Source organism: Dendrobates tinctorius, unplaced genomic scaffold (assembly GCF_039654945.1).
Source record: "Dendrobates tinctorius isolate UK_male_01 unplaced genomic scaffold, ASM3965494v1 ptg000201l, whole genome shotgun sequence".
In the NCBI taxonomy this organism is placed as follows: Eukaryota; Metazoa; Chordata; class Amphibia; order Anura; family Dendrobatidae; genus Dendrobates; species Dendrobates tinctorius.
In genome coordinates this window covers 10,831,816-10,853,373 of record NW_027361868.1, presented here as the reverse complement: position 1 = coordinate 10,853,373, position 21,558 = coordinate 10,831,816, and the positions used below count along the sequence as shown (strand labels likewise).

Here is a 21,558-nt window from a genome sequence, read left to right as displayed (position 1 = left end):
ACATGATGGCATCACACAGTTGGCGCAGATTTGTCGGCTGCACATCCCTGATGCGAATCTCCCGTTCCACCACATCCCAAAGATGCTCTATTGGATTGAGATCTGGTGACTGAGGAGGCCATTTGAGTACAGTGAACTCATTGTCATGTTCAAGAAACCAATCTGAGATGATTCGAGCTTTATGACATGGCGCATTATCCTGCTGAAAGTAGCCATCAGATGTTGGGTACATTGTGGTCATAAAGGGATGGACATGGTCAGCAACAATACTCAGGTAGGCTGTGGCGTTGCAACGATGCTCAATTGGTACCAAGGGGCCCAAAGAGTGCCAAGAAAAAATTCCCCACACCATGCCACCACCACCACCAGCCTGAACCGTTGATACAAGGCTGGATGGATCCATGCTTTCATGTTGTTTACGCCAAATTCTGACCCTACCATCCGAATGTCGCAGCAGAAATCGAGACTCATCAGACCAGGCAACGTTTTTCCAATCTTCTACTGTCCAATTTCGATGAGCTTGTGCAAATTGTAGCCTCAGTTTCCTGTTCTTAGCTGAGAGGAGTGGTACCCAGTGTGGTCTTCTGCTGCTGTAGCCCATCTGCCTCAAAGTTCGACGCACTGTGCGTTCAGAGATGCTCTTCTGCCTACCTTGGTTGTAACGGGTGGCAATTTGAGTCACTGTTGCCTTTCTATCAGCTCGAACCAGTCTGCCCATTCTCCTCTGACCTCTGGCATCAACAAGGCATTTCCGGCCACAGAACTGCCGCTCACTGGATTTTTTTTCTTTTTCGGACCATTCTCTGTAAACCCTAGAGATGGTTGTGCGTGAAAATCCCAGTAGATCAGCAGTTTCTGAAATTCTCAGACCAGCCCTTCTGGCACCAACAATCATGCCACGTTCAAAGGCACTCAAATCACCTTTCTTCCCCATACTGATGCTCGGTTTGAACTGCAGGAGATTGTCTTGACCATGTCTACATGCCTAAATGCACTGAGTTGCCGCCATGTGATTGGCTGATTAGAAATTAAGTCTTAACACACAGTTGGACAGGTGTACCTAATAAAGTGGCCAGTGAGTGTATAACCACAACTGTTTGCAACTTTCTGTGTACACTGTGCATAGGCAGAAAGTTGCCGATCAGAGATGTTAGCGGGGTTAAACAGAGCTCAGCATTCAGAGCTCTGCTAGATCTGCAGCAGATAAAACTGTGATTTCATCAAATTGACAGCAAGCAGTTCAGTAAGTGATACATAGCTGGAATCAGGGTCTCTGCCCCTACATCATGCTGCTCTTAGGTGGAGTAGCAAAATGCTAGTGAAAGATTCCCTTTAATTCATGAATGGACAAGATGAGCACAAGATAAGCCTTATGAGAGTCTCATGGTGCAAGTAGGGGTTATCCCTAGACATATTTACAAAAGAATACACAGTTATCAAAAATATGTGTTATGACAAGGGATTTTCCCACTAAAAAGGGACAATTTGTAACTATATTAGTCATTATTTTCCTCTACGACCACCACAACCTAATGATGAAAAGAAGTACAAGAAATAATATCAGAAATCACACAACTATCACCAAAACACTATCCATATAGAGATAAAGGGATATAACCTTCTAAAATAACAAATAGGTCTGTATAAGATGAGGAAACAAGCCACCAATCACATTCAGCAGGCTCCTTTAAAAGGGGAGTGCCTACAGTAGGTGGTGGGTTTGCAGTTGCACCTGGATCCTGGAGCCTATGTAGGGGATTGGAATGGAACACCCCTTTAATGCCTCCTCCCCTTTAAGAGTTCTTATGTACAGATGTTATTAATGTAAATATTCTATGGTGTTTCGGTACTGCTACATGGCTGTGTATTACTGATGGTCTTTTTGGTACTGCCACGATTATGTGTTACCAAACTGTAAGATATTATGCTTTGTTGTGACCTTATCTTACTGTATATTGTATTGTATGTCGTATGTTAATGTATAGATCAGGGTAATTCAGTGTATCCTTCGGGTTCAATAGCGGAGGGCACTTGTAGTATAAAATATTCATAGACTGGGTAAGTGTAGTGTTGGAATGGGCCACTAGATGGGGGCATACTAGTGGGTCCTTGATAGGTACAGTTGATAGATAGTTCATTAGGGGTTAACTGTAGGAGGAGCTGCTGTGGGTTAAGTTAGTGTAGGTGATAGGAATAGCTGAGAAGGGAGAGCACGCCCAACAGGTCCACAAGGGCTCTAAGCCCAGGACGCCATAGTAGCTACGCAATGTTGATAAGAAGCAGGAAGGCACGGGCACAGTCAGACGGGTGCTGGATAAGACCGGAGCACCCGGGGAAGTTACAGTTCACATCAGCTGCAGGAACGAAGAAGGAAACGTGGTCCAAAAGTCGTGCAGGGCGCAGAATGTTCATGATGTGGCAGATCCTCAATAGGGCTGAGGCCTGCAAGTCTGAGGGGAAGCGGATGAGCGGGATCCCCTATGTACTGAGGTCATACAGAAGCGAAACTGCGGTACCGCCAAGGGCGCTACTACCCTGTAATGTACGTGAGGGCGAAGAAAGTCAGAAAAGGAAAGAGCAGGAGTGTCAAGAACACCGCACTGCACTTGCTCACTGAGCCAGTGCGCGTGTCCTGAGTAAAGCAAACTGTGCTCAAAGATACCTGTGGAGCGGGCAGCAGCCGAGTAGGTGCGTACTTCAGAACAGCAGGACCTGAAGCACGTGACTGCTGGGGGCATGGCCTAAACTCCAGAGAGCTAGGAGCTGCAAGAGAACTCCTAGCATGGTAACTGCAAGACAAAGTTTACCAAGGGGCATAGACAGGGAGAATAGTCAGGACGTAACCATTGAGTCATACACAGAGATAGCGGCAAAGGTACAAGAGGGGCGAGCAGAGAGTAGTCAGATCACAGGCAATGAGTCATACACAGGGAGGGTAGCGAAGTACAGAATCAACAGGCAACTCACAAGGGGGAACAGAACTGGGTCAGAACCATATAAACAAGCTATAACAACGAACAGGCACAGGCACACAGAGGTCACCACACTCGGCCAAGGGCAAAAGTATAACTGACAGGGATTGGAGCTTCCCAGGGGTTTAAGAAGCTCTCCCAAAACCAAAAAGAGGCCACAATCATTAACCCCAGGTGTGCAGGTCAAAACCTGCACTGAGCTCCAGACATTAACCCCTGACCTGCAGCTCAAAAACCTGCAATGGGATCATGACCGTACCCCCCTCAACGGGGGGCCTCTGGACCCCAGGCTTCCCCGGGTACTTGGCATGGAAAGCCCGAACCAGGCGATCTGCATGTACAGAGCGAGCAGGGACCCATGAGCGCTCCTCTGGTCCATATCCCTTCCAGTGGACCAGGTACTGCAAAGAGCGGCGCACCCGCCGAGAGTCCACAATATGTCCTACCTCATACTCCAACTGACCCTCCACCAGTACTGGAGGAACAACAGGCTCGGAGTGCTTTTTGACAGACCCTACGGATTTCAACAGAGATTTATGGAACACAATGGATATTTTTAAGGAGGCGGGGAGACGCAGCGTATATGCCACTGGGTTGACCATCTCCATAATCTCGTACGGACCAATGAACTTTGGTCCCAATTTAGCTGATGGTACCTTCAAGTTGATGTTACGTGTGGAAAGCCAAACCTTCTCTCCCACCTGAAACATGTCTCCCGAGGCTCTCTTTTTGCCAGCAAAATATTTGTACATCCCCTGGGCCCGAGAGATATTACGCTGGACTTCAGCCCAGAGGTTTTTTAACTGTTGAACGGACCCCTCTACCCCTGGACAACCGGAATCCACCCGTGAAAACTCCCCAAAATGCGGATTGAACCCATAGTTAATCAGGAATGGGGACATATTGGTGGACTCACTCGGTTGTTAAAAGCGAATTCTGCCAACGGTAACGCATCACACCAATCCTCCTGTCTGGCGGAGGTCAGACACCTGAGAATTTGTTCCAGGGATTGATTGGTGCGTTCTGTCTGACCATTACTCTCCGGGTGATATGCCGACGAGAAGGAGAGTGAGATGCCCAATTTCATACAGAACGCCCTCCAAAATTTGGCCACAAACTGCACACCTCTGTCAGACACAACATTCAGGGGTACCCCATGCAATTGGACCACATGCTGCACAAACAACCTTGACAATGTTTCTGCTGAGGGTAATGCTGCCAAGGGAATGAAGTGGGCCTGTTTAGAAAACCTAACCACCACCACCCAGATCACGGTATTGCCCCTGGAAGGTGGAAGGCCAGTAATAAAATCCATGGAAAGATGAGTCCATGGCCTATCAGGAACCGGTAAAGGTATGAGTTCCCCAGCCGGCCGGTTATGCGAGCTTTTGTAACAGGCACACACACCACAAGCAGAAACAAAATTCTTGACATCGGACCTTACTGAAGGCCACCAAAAACCCCTGGCTACTGCCTCTCTAGTGGCCGTGATACCTGGATGAGCACTCAACCTAGACTCATGAAACTCCTGCAGAAGTCTAGGCCGCAAAAAATATGGAACAAACAATTTATCCCCTGGCCTGGTTGCCGGAGCTAGCGCCTGAGCCCTTAGAATTTCTTGTTCCAACTCAGATGAGACCCCCGCCACTACCACCCGTGGGGGAAGAATGGAGGATGGCTGCTCGGGGGGGAGACACCGGGTCAAAACTTCAGGACAGGGCATCCGCTTTAACATTTTTGGACCCCGGTCAAAAAGTAATGGAGAATTGAAATCGTGAAAAAAAATTGACCAACGGGCTTGTCTAGGAGTAAGCCTCTTAGCAGATTCAAGGTATGCCAAGTTTTTGTGATCCGTGACAACCGTGATAGGGTGAGCCGCCCCTTCCAAAAAGTGCCTCCGTTCCTCAAACGCCAGCTTGACCGCAAGAAGTTCTCTATTACCTACGTCATAGTTTCTCTCGGCTGAAGAGAACTTCTTGGAGAAGAAGGCACAGGGTTTGAGATTGGTAAGGGTGACTGGACCCTGGGACAGCACAGCCCCCACCTCCACTTCAGAACCATCCACCTCCACAATGAATGGTTTGGACGGGTCTGGTTGAACCAACACCAGGGCGGACATGAAACATTTCTTAATAGCTGAGAAGGACTCCTTAGCGAGTACAGACCAATTTTTTACATCAGCGCCCTTCTGGGTAAGATACGTGAGTGGTTTAACCACTTGTGAGAAACCTTTAATGAATCTCCGATAATAGTTCGCAAATCCCAAGAAGCGCTGGAGCCCCTTGAGATCTCGAGGCTGAACCCAGTCAGCGATCGCCAGCACCTTCTTAGGATCCATACGAAACCGCTCACAGGACACAATCAACCCCAAAATAGACAGTTCCTGTACAAAAAACTAACATTTTTCCAATTTAGCGAACAATTGGTTCTCCCTGAGTCTCTGGAGAACTGTCTGTAGATGTTGCAAGTGAGATTGGCTGTCCGTGGAATACACCAAAATGTCATCCGAATAAATAATAACAAAACGGCCTATCAGGTCAGAAAACACAACATTGATGAAATTCTGGAAAATAGCGGGTGCATTAGTTAACCCAAACGGCATTACCAGGTTTTCAAAGAGTCCTTCTGATGTGAGGAACGCAGTTTTCCACTCGTCCCCTTCCCAAACCCTTATCAGACTGTAGGCCCCCCCTGAGATCTAACTTGGAGAACCATTGGGCCCCAGCTAACTGGTTACATAAGTCTGGGATGAGGGTAAGTGGGTAAGTGTTCCTAACCGTTATCTTGTTCAGTTTGCGAAAGTCGAGGAACCACCATCTTTCTTCTTCACAAAGAAGAATCCTGTTGCCACAGGTGACACAGAAGGCCTGATATGCCCTTTGTGGAGACTCTCAGCTATGTACTCCTTCATGGCTTTGCGCTCGGGCCCGGACAAATTGAACAATCGAGCCTTAGGTAACTTGGCTCCGGGTACTAAATCAATGGCACAATCATAGGGTCTATGTGGTGGCAGCGCCTCAGCCTCACTTTCGGAAAAAACGTCTTCAAAATCCTTCAGGTACTCCGGAATACCTTCCAGACCGACAGACGACACAGATACGGATTTAACAGCGTTAACAAGATGTCCCAGGTTACCACATTTATCTTTACATCCCCATTGAGTGATCTCTCCTGTCACCCAATCAATGGTAGTATTATGGCGTTGAAGCCAAGGCATCCCCAGTACCAGTCCTGAAGGCAAGTTATCTAGCACAAGACAACTTAGTTTTTCCACATGAGTGGAACCCACTTTTAGAGAAAAAAGTTCAGACCTGTAACAGATACCGTCCTGGGTAAGAGGGCACGAGTCAATTGCCACAAGTTTAATAGGATCCTGAAGCCTGACTGTCCCTATCTTATTAAGAGTCATAATTTTGGTATCAATCAGGCTCACGGCAGAACCACAGTCAACAAAAGCAGTAGTTTGAACCGGACCAATACCAAGTTCCAGTTCCACCTGCAGCACCATTTTTGCATGTGAGGAAAATTGTACCTGAAGGTCTGGGTAGCCTCCTCGACTACTACTCAGACCTAGTCGTTTCCCGCCATCTTGGAGGATGACGGACAGGAGGGGCAGTCCTTCTTCCAGTGTCCAGATTCCCCACAATAGAAGCACAACTGCTTCTCCCGGTGGCGTCTTCTTTCCTTTTCCTCACAGGTGACAGCGCTCACCTCCATAGCCACAGGAAGAGTATGGGTCTCATCTCCACTGAAGAATAATGGTGTTTCCAGTTGCATAACACCTCTAGCCTGCAGTCTGCGATCCATGCGAACCGCTTGGGTCATGGCATCCTCCAGGGAGTCAGGTGGAGGATGGAGTGCCAGGGCATCCTTCAGACATTCACACAGGCCTCTACAGAACAGCCCCTGAAGGGCGGCATCACTCCAAGAAATCTTGGCTGCCCAACCTCTGAATTCAGTACAGAACCACTTGGCCGAATGCTTCCCCTGACAGACACTCATCACCTTGTCCTCAGCCAAACGCACTCTATCAGGTTCATCATAAATAAGCCCTAAGGCTTCAAAAAACACATCCACAGACATTCTCTCAGGGGTAGAAGAGGAAAGCGAAAATGCCCAGGCTTGTGGGGACCCCCTAAGCAGGGACATAACCACCCCCACCCTCTGTTTCTCATCCCCAGAGGAGCGGGATCTCAAAGAGAAAAAGAGCTTACAGCCCTCCTTAAATGCTCTGAATTCATCTTTGTTACCAGAAAACGTATCTGGCACTTTAACCGGGGATTCGGGTGGGACTAAAATGACATCTGTTATGAATGAGTCATCGGAGGAGGAAAAAACAAAAATACAAGCTAAGTCCAGAAAACCGGAGAGGTTGGTAGCTAGCGGATTGCAGACCCCTGATCCTATTCACAACAACTAACAGTAGCCGTGGAGCGTTCCTAAGGTGGTCCTAGATGCCTCTTCACAGCCGGAGAACTAAATAAGCCTAAAGAAAGAAAGGGGAAATCTAAACAGCCCCAGAGCAGACCCCAAAGCAATAGACAGCCCGCAACATGTATTGTCGGTGAAAACAGATGAAAACACAAGCACAGACAGAAAGACAGGCAGAGCAAACGATGGGGCCCAACTAACTAGATAGGAAAGGACAGAAAAGATGCTGGCTGCAATCCGCAAAAACCCTACCAAAAATGTCCCAAAACGTCTGATAGGAAAAACGGCCCTGAAGTCACTAGACTTCAAAATCCCTATATCAGCACTCTGATATATTCTGAAGACAGAGCAAAAGAGATTTAACCGATCTGGGACAAAAATGGAAATTCAGCAGAGCCCCAGCCGGGGCTGGCAGAACACAAAAATAAGCAAATCAGACAAAATCTCATGGAACAATAACAGAGCAAAACTTAGCTTTAGAAGACAGGAACTGAACTGGAGGCCAGAGCTCAGAGCAGAGAAATCACCAGCAACCCTACAGGGCGTCGGCTGCCTTATATCCACTCAGAGATTCCGGATGTCCAATCGCAATCCACCTGTTCAGGTGACAGGTTTCTCCCATCCAAATCAGTTTCACCACCTCCTTTCACCAGCAGAGGGAGTTCATCGGACATCAAAGGTGAACGAGAAAATGAGCTCACAACAGACATCTCTATTCCCCACCTGCTGAAAGCCTGCGGAAAGCACCCCCTGAACCGAGTCCGCAACCTGTTCCATACTTAGCTTCTGCAGCGACTGAGTCAAGCATTTCACCTGCTCAGATAAGGCATGCATTGGGTCCATGCTGCAGAAGTGAGGAGAGAAAAAAAAAGTTCACGGTCAGTTATAATGTCAGGAACACCGCACTGCACTTGCTCACTGAGCCAGTGCGCGTGTCCTGAGTAAAGCGAACTGTGCTCAAAGATACCTGTGGAGCGGGCAGCAGCCGAGTAGGTGCGTACTTCAGAACAGCAGGACCTGAAGCACGTGACTGCTGGGGGCGTGGCCTAAACTCCAGAGAGCTAGGAGCTGCAAGAGAACTCCTAGCAGGGTAACTGCAAGACAAAGTTACCAAGGGGCATAGTCAGGGAGGATAGTCAGGACATAGCCAAGGAGTCATACACAGAGATAGCTGTAAGGCACAAGAGGGGCGAGCAGAGAGTAGTCAGGTCACAGGCAATGAGTCATACACAGGGAGGGTAGCGAAGTACAGAATCAACAGGCAACTCACAACGGGGAACAGAACTGGGTCAGAACCATATAAACAAGCTATAACAACGAACAGGCACAGGCACACAGAGGTCACCACACTTGGCCAAAGGCAAAAGTATAACTGACAGGGATTGGAGCTTCCCAGGGGTTTAAGAAGCTCTCCCAGAACCAGAAAGAGGCCACAATCATTAACCCCAGGTGTGCAGGTCAAAACCTGCACTGAGTTCCAGACATTAACCCCTGACGTGCAGCTCAAAAACCTGCACTGGGATCATGACAAGGAGGAAGGCTGTGTGGACTGTGATGTAACTGTTGTGCCTGGACCCATTAAAGAAGAAAGTAAAAGCGTTGAGTTTGCATCAGAACTGGTATCTGTGTTTGTTATTTCTTCTACATGCACTGGAAGCAAGTGTGTAGGAGCTGGGTCGCACCGCAGTGGAATTCCTGACCGTGGACCAGCAACCAGAACAGGTACACCGGTAGATGCTTAAAATATTCCTGTGGGAGGAGGTCAGGACACCAGAGCCCCGGTGTCCTCGGCTGCGACTACCGTCCTGCCCTCATATTACACCTACAGGAGCACCAAAGAGTTCCTTTGAGAAGACCAAAGGAGTTGTCCGGCATTAGGCTACAAATCTGCAGTCACTCTATGTGACTGCAGACTTGTGAATCTTTACATGCATTGTGTGCTGTGAGGAATCTCCGGTGCCGATGGCAGGCGCATGACTTCACATATGTGATTTGCATACAGGAGGTCACAAGCCGACTAGATGTGCGCAGCCTCACTTAATGCTATTGTTCTGAGCATGGCTGGACACATCTAGTCGGAATGTGGTCGCAAGTATGCAAGTCGCAAACTTATAGTCACATGACCGCCTACTAGAGGCGCCGACACCTGGGAGTCCTCAGAGCGTGCAGTGAGCACACTGTGAGGATTCACAAGTCTGCAGTCACATATGACTCCAGATTTGTACACGAATTCCTTTAAGTCTTCTTACTGAGATTTTGGAGTGTAAACTCACATACTGTGGATTTGGAATAGAAATGAATTGAAGTTGAGTTTTCCAAGAGTTTTTTAAAAAGTTTTCAGGAGGATTTGGAGAGTTTATGCTCCAATTACTACTGAAAAAAATGAATATTAACATGCACTTATATGAACAGATCAAGCTCCTAAAGTACATGAGATGGCATCAGCCCCAGCTCCTAAAGTCCATGCAATGATATCAGCCACAGCTCCTAAAGTCCATGCAATGCCGTTAGCTACCAGATCCTAAAGTTCTTGTGATGGCATCAGCCCCAGCTCCAAAATTCCATGAGATGGTGTCCGCACAAGCTCCTGAAGTCCAGGCGTTGGCATCAGCCCCAGCTCCTAAAGTCCATCTGATGGCATCAGCCACAGCTCTTAAAGTCCATGCGATGGTGTCATCATCAGGTTCAAAAGTCCATGGGATGGCGTTAGCCCCAGCTCCTAAAGTCCATGCAATGGTGTCAGACTGAGGTCCTAAAGTCCATAGAATGGCATCAGCCACAGATCATAAAGTCCATGCAATGGTGTCAGCTTCAGGTCCTAAAGTCCATGGGATGGTGTCAGCCCCAGCTCTTAAAGTCCATGCAATGGTGTCAGCTCCTAAAATCCATATGATGGTGTAAGACCGAGGTCCTAAAGTCCAGACAATGGGGTCAGCCTCAGCTCCCAAAGTCCATGCGATGGTGTCAGCCCTAACTCCTAAAGTCCATGCGATGGTGTCAGCCCCAGCTCCTAAAGGGGACTTTACACATAGCGATATCGCTAGCAATATCGCTAAAGCGTCACCGATTTTGTGATGCAGCAGCGATATCGATAGCGATATCGCTATGTGTGATACCTCCGACCGGCTCCCCCGCTGGCTATCGCTGATTGCGCGAGATTGTCCACTTCCATTTCACGTCGGCCGCTTCCTGCTGGCGCCGACGAGCGACGCGTGCATGCGGGCGGAGGACGTCATCATCGCCGCATCTGACAGGTAACGACTGCTGCTGCGTCGCTACGTCGCTGTGAGATCTGCCTGTTTGGCAGCTCACTAGCGACCATTTAGCGATGCACCAGCGATCCTGACCGGGTCGTATCGTTGTCGGGATCGCTGGTGCATCGCTAAATGTAAAGGGGGCTTAAAGTCCATGTGATGGTGTCAGATCGAGGTCCTAAAGTCCATGCAATGGCAACAGACCATTGTAATTTCAACGTTTAATAAACTAAACATTTTATAAAGATGTCTTCTTGCTACTGGAATTTCATTTTTTTCATATACAAGTTTGCTTTATCTAAGTATTGGAAGTCAGTGCTTTAATTATTGAGGGATCTTTGTTCTACAACTACCTTTTTTTGGTCTAGAGAGCTGCTATGTAAGAGCAGCTCACACCTTGGTGGACCCAGACTTGGTGGAATTTCCAAACCTTACATGTTGGACATTTGTCTGACTAGTGGTGCTACACATTCCCTGCAGATGGTTCACCAAAATGTTTGACCCATCTTGGCTTGGAACTTGCCAATCTCCAGAGGGTTACACGCAGGGTCGGACTGGGGTGCCTAGGGCCCACCAGGGGAATTGACTCTAGGGGCCCACCCTATGGCTACAATAATCGGTTTTATTACGTGTTCATTTTTTGGCTTCTCCCACTAAAACATGTGCTTTTTAGCAAGCTGTACAGTGTGCAAAAGAGAACGCTCTCAGCCTCCTATATATTGTACAGACTGTACTCTTGGCATCCTATATCACATACAGACCGCACTCTCGGTCTCCTACAATAGATACTTTCTATAAGTGGCTGAGAGTGTGGTATGTACATTATATAGGATGCCGATATTGCGGTATGTACGGCATATTGGCCTGGTATATGACATACAGGCAGTCGGCCTCCTATTAGGCCTCCTATGAGATATACAGACTGTCGGCCTCCTATTAGGCCCCCTATAACACATACAGAGTGTCGGCCTCCTATTAGGCCCCTATAAGACATACAGACTCTCGGCCTTCTATTAGGCCCCCTATAACACATACAGACTGTCAGCCTCCTATTAGGCCCCCTATAAGACACACAGACTTTTGGCCTCCTATTAGGCCCCTATAAGACACACAGACTGTTGCCCTCTTAGATACTGTACAGACCGCACTCTCTGCCTATGTACGGCATACAGGAGGATGATAGTGCGGTCTGTACAGTCGGTATACAGGCCTCATATGACATATTAGGCCATATAAGAGTGTGGTGTGTGCATCTTATATAGGAGGCCCTGGCAGAGATTGTGATCTGTGATGCTGCATCATGTCATGTGTATGAGCAGGGCCGGTTTTAGGCAAAGTGGGGCCCTAGGCAGAGTTTAAAATGGGGCCCCAAATGCTAACATATTGCACATCACACAGAAGCATTTCGGTTGTAGTTACGTGCGCTGAGTCCAGGACGCTAAATGAGTGCGATCAACAATATTGAAGTCGTTCAACACTTGTTTCCCGGCCTCTTTCCACCATCTGAGAAAGAATGATGGGGACAGAACAATCATTAATAGATCACTAACAGATCACCATACAGTATCATGTTATCAGCAGCACATCTACAGTTTACATCCCATAGTCCTCCATATAATATAATGTCCCCCATAGTCCTCCATATAATAAAATGTGCCCCATAGTCCTCCATATAATATAATGTGCCCCATAGTCCTCCATATAATATAATGTGCCCCATAGTCCTCCATATAGTATAATACACTCCCTATAGTCCTCCATATAATATAATGTGCCCCATAGTCCTGCATATAATATAATGTGCCCCATAGTCCTCCATATAGTATAATACACTCCCTATAGTCCTCCATATAATATAATGTGCCCCATAGTCCTGCATATAATATAATGTGCCCCATAGTCCTGCATATAATATAATGTGCCCCATAGTCCTCCATATAGTATAATACACTCCCTATAGTCCTCCATATAATATAATGTGCCCCATAGTCCTCCATATAATATAATGTGCCCCATAGTCCTCCATATAGTATAATACACTCCCTATAGTCCTCCATATAATATAATGTGCCCCATAGTCCTCCATATAATATAATGTGCCCCATAGTCCTGCATATAGTATAATGCACTTAGAAACCCGCTGTTTACCTTAGTTACCAGCTCCCTGCATCAGTGCGCTGGTAACTAATGTACACAGCGACGCCAGCGCTCGCCATCGCTGGTGCTGATCGCTGGTGAAGCTGTCTGTTTGGCAGCTCACCAGCGATCATGTAGCGACTCACCAGCGATCCTGACAAGTTGATATCGTTGTCGGGAACGCTGGTGAGTCGCTATGTGTGACGGGGCCCTTAGAGGGAAAAACGTCTGCATTTGCTAACACTTTTTTCCATCAGTTTTTACTTCAGAGTATTCTTTGTCAGTGCGTCACCTGCTGATAAGTTCCTTAGACCGCATGCACACGTTCAGTATTTGGCCACTATTTTACATCAGTATTTGTAAGCTAAAACCAGGAGTGGAACAACCAGAGGAGACGTATAATAGAAACCCGTCACCACTTCTGGATTTATCACCCGCTCCTGGTTTTGGCTTACACATACTGATGTAAAATACTGACCAAATACTGACCGTGTGAACGTGGCTTTAAAGAGGCATTTTTAGGCAAATAAGTATTAGGGAAGAGTCAGACAGCCGTATTACTCGGCCGTCGGCTGTTAACAGCTTGACGTATGCAGTTGTCACTCTCGGGTCGGGAGAGTGGATGACCAGTCCAAGAATTGCGTTGCGATCCTCGTTTGAGATATACGGCCGTCTGACTCTTCCAGTTAGTAGTTCAGCTCACCTGGTGCCTCCGTTCTGCTCACATTCTCTGCTTAGCTATAATTACAAGGAGCCTTTAGGGGCGCTCTATGGCTGACACTGGTTATGAGGGGATTCCCTGTCTAACACTTTTTATAAAGGCATAGCCTACTTTTCCTACGTCTCTCTATATCGCTGTTTGCGGGTCCACTTTCCAGTTGATTTTTCTATTTCTTAATAGGGAAGCTGTGAAAATGGCAGTTTATGATGACCATCCACGCCTGGCACTGTTTATAGGGGGCAGAATATCCCTGCTATTCTTATGATCCCTCTCTTACTGCAGGACATAGAGAAAGAAAAAAAACAATAAAAGGACTTATTCACAATCAGATAATGACACTTTCTTAGAAATGAGCTTGGACAATTCTCCTGGACGGGGGTAAACAGGAAGAGATGGAAATAGCACTTCGGATGCTGCCCTGAGCACTTACGGAAAACAGATCAGTGATTAATTGACAGTGAGTGACGCTCATGTGTTCTCGGCTCAGTATGGTTATGGTGATGCCAAATTTATGCTGGTTTTTTTTTTGTTTTGTTTTACGAGTTAACAAAAAAAAAAAAAAATGAAAAACTTGCAAAAAAAAGTTGCATTTTTTTTATTTTTCTCTCCGTAAAGTATTTTTTTTTTGCGGCACAAGCTGTAGTTTTTATCGTTACCATTTTGGGATTCATTCCACGTTCTGATCTTTTTATTTCCTCCTTATGGGGAGAAGATGTGATGAAAAAAATAAAAAAATTCAACCATGTTGATTTTTTTTTCCAGTTTTCACTGTATGGGATAAACATGTTTGTATTTCATTAGTTTGGGCTATTGTGTCTGAGGAGAGACCAAATATGTTATTTTTACTTTTTGTTTCAGATTTTTTTTTTTTAAATTTACATTTGGAAAAAATGGAAGGAAACCTGGCAGCTGATACATGTCGTGGGTGTGACAGGTGGGCACGTTATGGAGTGGGCTCAGGTTCTGTGTACTCTATGTATGATCCGTATACTGAGTGCGCACTTCGGCCATACATATACAATACATCGCACAAGGGTTAATAATCCATTAAGGTAAAGTGAAAGCTGCGCTGTGATTGGTTGCTATGGACGACAAAGACACTTTATGTTTAAGACATTTTTCATAAATTTGCCTCAGGCTACTAATTTTAAAAGAATGCTCCTTTGACGGACAGACAACATTTCTATAGCCCTGATTTTTACAGACATTTTTATGAGACAGATTCATGAAAGTAAACAATCTGTGTGGCCCATAGCAACCAATCACAGCACAGCTTTCATCTGTGAAGAGGAGAATACAAAATGAAAGCTGCGCTGTGATTGGTTGCTATGAGGAACAACAACAACTTGCCCCATTTTATGTGTTTTTGACTATATTGCAGATGGAGGTGCTGTTCTTTTCAGGCTCCACAGGCCAGACATTGTCCTCTGTGCTGTGACGGGCATCTCATACAAAAAGGATCCTCTTTTTCCCTTCTCCTTAGCTCATTCCTCTGATATATCAGTAAACTGCTTTAGGCTGTGTGCACACGCTGCGGATTCCGCTGCGTTTCCGCAGCAGTTTTGGCCGCTGCGGACCCGCAGAGCTGCGGTGTACAGTGCCATTCTAATGAATGGGAAATAAAAACCGCTGTGCTGACGCTGCGGAAAAATCCGCGCGGATTTGCTGCGGTTTTGAATCTGCAGAAAGAATTGCATGTCAATTCTTTCTGCGGAAACCGCTGCGGGTTCCTATCTCCACCATTGTGGAGATAGTGAATCCGCAGGACCAAACCGCAGATAATCCGCAGGTCTTTGGACCTGCGGATTATCTGCGGTTTTTGCAAAATCCGTGCAGATTAATCCGCAGCGGAATCCGCAGCGTGTGCACGTACCCTAAACGGGTGGTTGTCCCATAAACAACGTTTTCACACACAGCATAGAGAATAAATTTATGATTCCTAGGTGTCCGACAGCTGATTCTGAGAATGAGGGGCCCAAAGACCCCTATGTCAATGAAGCTGTACTGAGCATGTGCAACCACCGGTCCCACAGACATGAGTGCAGCAGTGGTCGCACATGCTCAGTACGGCTCCAGTCACACAGGACTTTTGGACCTCTGATATCGTGTGATCGGTGGTTGGCCGGGCTGATGATGGCTGGGTTATATCTTGTTACATGAGATTGATGTTAAAATCATGTCCTGATCTGATTATTGAGTCACAGCTACAAAAACAGACCCAATGATCTCCGCTACCACCACCGCCTTTCATGACTCCTATACGAACTGGGTCCTGAACTGAAGACACGGCCCCTGCTTTTTATCAGAAACATGGGACTGAGTCATTATTTGCTGTTTTTCCAAAGTTACTTTTCTGTTCTGTTCGTTTTTTTTTTTTTGTTTTTGTTTTTGCCACTTGTTGACATTTCCTTGTGCCACATTCTTCAAAATGGAGCAGGTGTGGTTCACGAATATTGAGCAAACTTAAAAAAAAAAAAAAAAAGCTCTCTTTTAGCTCTTTGATTTTTTTTTTTGCAACTTATTTTGCGAAAATGTCACAAAATTTGCCCAAACGTTTTAGACATACCAAAAAGAAAAAAAAAAAAATCACTCTGGGTGAAAAAGTGGGTGGGTGGGTGAGTCTGGAGTACATTTGAGATTTTTTTTTTTTTTTAAAAGTCACAACTGATGAATCAGCTGAAAATATCTGGAAACCCCAAACTATGCACACAATAACGATCATAAAAAAAAGAAAACAAACAACAGGCGAACACAACATACTGTAGGTGCAAGTGAAAAGAACACGTTTTGACTCCACTGGTGACTCGTTGTCCTCCGCTATCGGAGCCAGCGATCAATATTTTCTGCAACTCAGGCCATAATATTTTTTGGTCCACTCGTTATATCTACCAGTGGTTCAACAACGATTCTGCATTTATAAAATCCCCATATATGAAAAAATGGGAATCGGTTTTGAATTTTTCTGTTACCCCAGATGTTCGAGAACTGACCATGTCTCTAACCTATTCTGCTACCATGTCTGTGGCTCTCCATGAGTCCTACTTTAAAATCATATCGAGATGGTACTACTCCTTAGGCTGGTTTCAGATTTGCGCTTTTAACATGCAGCGCACGGCGCCGCTAAGCCCCGCCCCCTGCCCGCCCCATCCGGTCATCGCTTCCTACTATCGCACACGGCTGCATGCGATCTGCGCACCCTATCTTCAGCATAGGGTGCGCAGACCGTGCGCTAGTAGGATTTTGGCGTGCGCTGCGCACTTTTGAAGGTGCGCCAGTGTGCGCCTAACGCACCATGTTGCATTTTGGTGCGCTCGGCGCACCTTCAAAAGTGCGCAGCGCACGCCAAAACCCTACTAGCGCACCCTATGCTTAAGATAGGGTGCGCAGATCGCATGCAGCCGTGTGCGATAGTAGGAAGCGATGTAAAAAGCGCGAATCTGAAACCAGCCTTCTTTCTCATATTTTAAACCAATCAGATTTTTCCCTGACTCCTCAGTTCGCCCTGCTCTCGTTGGATGCAAGTCGTTTGAATCCTTCTGTTAGGAAATTGGTTATTCATTTACTTTTGGTTTCGAATAATGAAATTGTGTTTTATTGGAAATCCACTCGAGTGCCCACTTCACTCGATATTATTGCAAAGCTGACTTTACACAAGTCATATGAGCAAAAATTGGTGTTGCTGAATGGCTGCCTTCCGTCCTTTATAAAGAAATGGTCTCGCTGGCTGGAAATGTTTCCGTGAGTTCTTCTTCTTAGTATTTATAGTCTGGTTGTGTTTTTTTCTTTTTTCTTTCACGTGTCATGAATGCCTCATGATATTGCATTTATGTATGCTCTGTTATAAAATGTTAATAAAATTGATTGGAAAAGAAAAGAAGAACACGGTGTAAATGCATCACCGGGGCCTTTAGTGATACCTGAAGGGAGAATTGCCTAGGGAATATATACCCTATTCCTAATCAAGGTTCCTCTGTCATTTTCTGCACACATTGCAGGATTAGCTTATAGGTATATGATTTCCTTTTGATACGAACGCCTGCAATAATTGCGCGCGCGCTTTTTCTTTATACATATCGGACATCTACGCCCATCTGTGGGATCTAAACCACATTTGTTTTATTACAGTTCAGGTCATGTGTACGATTAGCATTATTATTGTCTCGTTATTATCGTATCGTCTTTTTAAAATATAATGGGGGTCCCGCTAATTAATTCCATTAAGTATCCTATTTTTGACAAAACATCGGATCGCGCTTGGGCCAACATTACACTATGGGGCTGTGCACATGTTCAATTTTTTTTTCCCCCTCAGATCGAGTCTATCCAAGAAAACAAAAAAATATGGCAGCATGTACAATTTGCATCCGATATTCAGATCGCGCTCGGTCATGCAGGTCATTGAGTCCGTTGGGGGAAAAAAAAATCCGACTGCGCTCGGATGACGTCTGAGTGCAGCCCGATTTTTACGGATTGACAGAAAGGAGAAGACGGGGCAAAAAAATTTTTTCTCCACCATCAAGAAAATCAGATCATATTCATAATAGTCTGATCAGAGAGTGATTTGCACAGTCCACCTGATTCTCTCGGATGAGAGAGAAAATACAGTCGAGTGACCCTAAGGCTATGTGCACATGCTGCGGATTTTCAACTGCGGAAAAGCTGTGGTTTTGAATCCGTAGAAAGAAATGACATGTCAATTCTTTCTGCGGATTCTGCTGCGGTTTGCCACCTATTTCATTATCCAGGTGGCAAACCGCAGGTCATTTTACTTGTGGTTTTACCTGCGGATCCGCAGATACAAATCCGCGGGTGAATCCGCAGCGTGTGCACACAGCCTTAGAGTGCATACTATGAATGTCTCGAGCTTGGAAGGACTTGGCGCTAGTTGATTGCTGGGGGGTTCAGCAACTGTCAGGAGAAAGCCCTTTTACTTAGTAATGTCCTCCAGATTCAGTGTTTATTATTCAGTGGGAAAAACTTTTGAAAAACCACCAAATAAATGTGCCCTAAATTCACTTCAAGATGCACAAAGAAAAAAAAAACAAACTCTGGCTGAGAGCACCCCAAAACTACGACAAATGGGAGAACATGCCAAAGACCTGACATGATGCTTTTTCTACAACGTGTAAAAAAGGAGCAGAGAAAGTGACATGTACTCTGGGTATGTTCACACTGAGTTCTTTGGTGGGGATTTTGGTGCTGCTCTGCTTCATAATCTACATCCCAAACCCTCTTCGAATACTCTCTATATACTGGGGGATGTGGATTTTGAAGTGGTCTGCTTCAAGATCCCTGTGAAAACCCCCCCCCCCCCCCCCAATGCTTGCATGCACCCCAAAAGTGGGGAGGAAAATATCCCAAAGAACTGACATGATGCTCTTTCTTCTGTGCATTAAAAAAAATACTAGTGGAAAATTAAAAAAAAAACAATAACATGCGCAAAAGTTTTTTTCACTTTCATTTTTCAAAATTCACTTCAAAGAACTGCGTGTGATCATCCCCTAAGGGCAAACGAGAAGCTTGTAGGAAGAGGAGCTGGGGTGGTTTTTTTTTCAAATGTGGATTTTGATGTGAAAACTTTATTAAAATCATATATATAAAAACTTTGTGTGAACATACGCTAAGGCACCAAGTCACAGAACTGAGTGCTATCCTTGTGCTCCATGTCTCCATACTGAGACTAGTAGTACTACAACAATGGATGACTTTGGTCACCAATGCATTCAATGAACACAGGTTAACCAAATGTTATTGGCACACCGAGATGGCAGACATCATAGGCGGCACACATTGTGACACACATCGGAGGCGGCATACATCACAGGTGACACACATCATACATGGCACACATCATAGGTGACACACATCATACACAGCACACATCGGGGGTGGCGCCACACATCATAGGCAGCAGACATCGTAGATGGCAGACATCATAGGCGGCATACATTGTAAGTGACACACATCGGAGGAGGTATACATAATAGGTGACACACATCATACATAGCACACATCGTAGGAGGCGCCACATATTATAGGCGGCACACATCAGAGGACACACATCGTAGGTGACACACATCATACATGGCAGACATCATAGGCGGCACACAACATACATAGCACACATCATAGGCGGCACACATCGTAGATGGCACACATCATAGGTGGCACACATCATACATGGTACACATCATAGGCGGCACACATCGTAGATGGCACACATCATACATGGCAGACATCATAGGCGGCACACATCGTAGATGGCAGACATCATACATGGCACACATCATAGGCGGCACACATCGTAGATGGCAGACATCATACATAGCACACATCATAGGCAGCACACATCGTAGATGGCAGACATCATACATAGCACACATCATAGGCGGCACACATCGTAGATGGCAGACATCATACATGGCACACATCATAGGCAGCACACATCGTAGATGGCAGACATCATACATAGCACACATCATAGGCAGCACACATCGTAGATGGCAGACATCATACATGGCACACATAGGCGGCACACATCGTAGATGGCAGACATCATACATGGCACACATCATAGGCAGCACACATCGTAGATGGCAGACATCATAGGTGGCACACATCGTAGATGGCAGACATCATAGGCAGCACACATCGTAGATGGCAGACATCATACATGGCACACATCATAGGCAGCACACATCGTAGATGGCAGACATCATACATGGCACACATAGGCGGCACACATCGTAGATGGCAGACATCATACATAGCACACATCATAGGCAGCACACATCGTAGATGGAAGACATCATAGGTGGCACACATCGTAGATGGCAGACATCATACATGGCACACATCATAGGCAGCACACATCGTAGATGGCAGACATCATAGGTGGCACACATCGTAGATGGCAGACATCATAGGCAGCACACATCGTAGATGGCAGACATCATACATGGCACACATCATAGGCAGCACACATCGTAGATGGCAGACATCATACATAGCACACATCATAGGCGGCACACATCGTAGATGGCAGACATCATAGGTGGCACACATCGTAGATGGCAGACATCATAGGTGGCAGACATCATACATAGCACACATCATACATAGCACACATCATAGGCGGCACACCGTCATCACAGCATAGAATCCTCTTCTACTCTAACAGTAATGCACACATCCATATATCCCACGGGTTCGGTGACAGCACACACAGCACTCTTACCTCGGAGGCTCCCCTCTTGTGTAGTCAGGCAGTGAGGGTTCTGTATCCCTGGTTGTTCCGCAGTCGCAGCAGCTTTACGCACCAGATGTTACTGAGCCCACTAGTGGGCTGAGAACCTGCGACATGATACTTCTTTGCTCTTTCATCCGGCGCAGGGAGGGAAGAGACAGTGCTGAAGGTTGTGGTGTGAACGTCACTGCTGGAGGCGTTCATAAGAAAATAGGAAAATCTCAGGGTTGTCCCATCCTTGTCATAACCTTGCCCGTAGAGCTAAACCACAGCTAAGCCTTGCTGGGACTTGCGGTTCTCCAGTCCAGCACTGAAAGTTACAACACACTGAGAACGTGCAATACAGGAACTGGAGGCGGGTGTCTGTCCATCAAAGTTTCAGGGGTTTTCCGGCTTTATGTAAATAACAGATCATAAAAACTTCTGCTCTTCAGCTGAGACACTTTTGTTTTGCTCTTTTCAAGTTTTATTTTTCTTATGTTTTTGTTACATTGTATCCAGTGCAGTCATGTGATGTAAAAGCATAAATCAGCCCCGATCGCTTGTTACAATGTATCACATCAAGTTAGTCACACTTACAATATACACATAGGGATGTGACTGCGACTCACAGGAAAAAAAAATAAATACCCTATTAAAATGTTATTTTAATGGCCTCTGATTAACTTAGACGGCAGGAAAAGACCCCAAAATGACCTCTACCAGAGAGGCGTAAGTCACTTTAAGGCATCCATATGTAAAAAAAAAAAAAAAAAAAAAAAAAGAAAAAAGCCACTTATATTCCTCACTAGGCTTTTC

General features: G+C 46.0%; 1 protein-coding gene across 1 annotated transcript in view; it reads right to left on the bottom strand.

Moving 5' to 3' along the window:
• The window catches only part of TRAF5 (TNF receptor associated factor 5), a 59,334-nt gene extending 38,232 nt beyond the window's left edge, over nucleotides 1-21,102 (bottom strand). Inside the window, exon 1 of the mRNA XM_073553408.1 lies at nucleotides 20,752-21,102. The gene's annotated coding sequence lies outside the window, so the exon portion shown is untranslated. The remainder of the gene's footprint in view (nucleotides 1-20,751) is intronic.
• Between the last annotated feature and the right edge of the window lie 456 nt (nucleotides 21,103-21,558).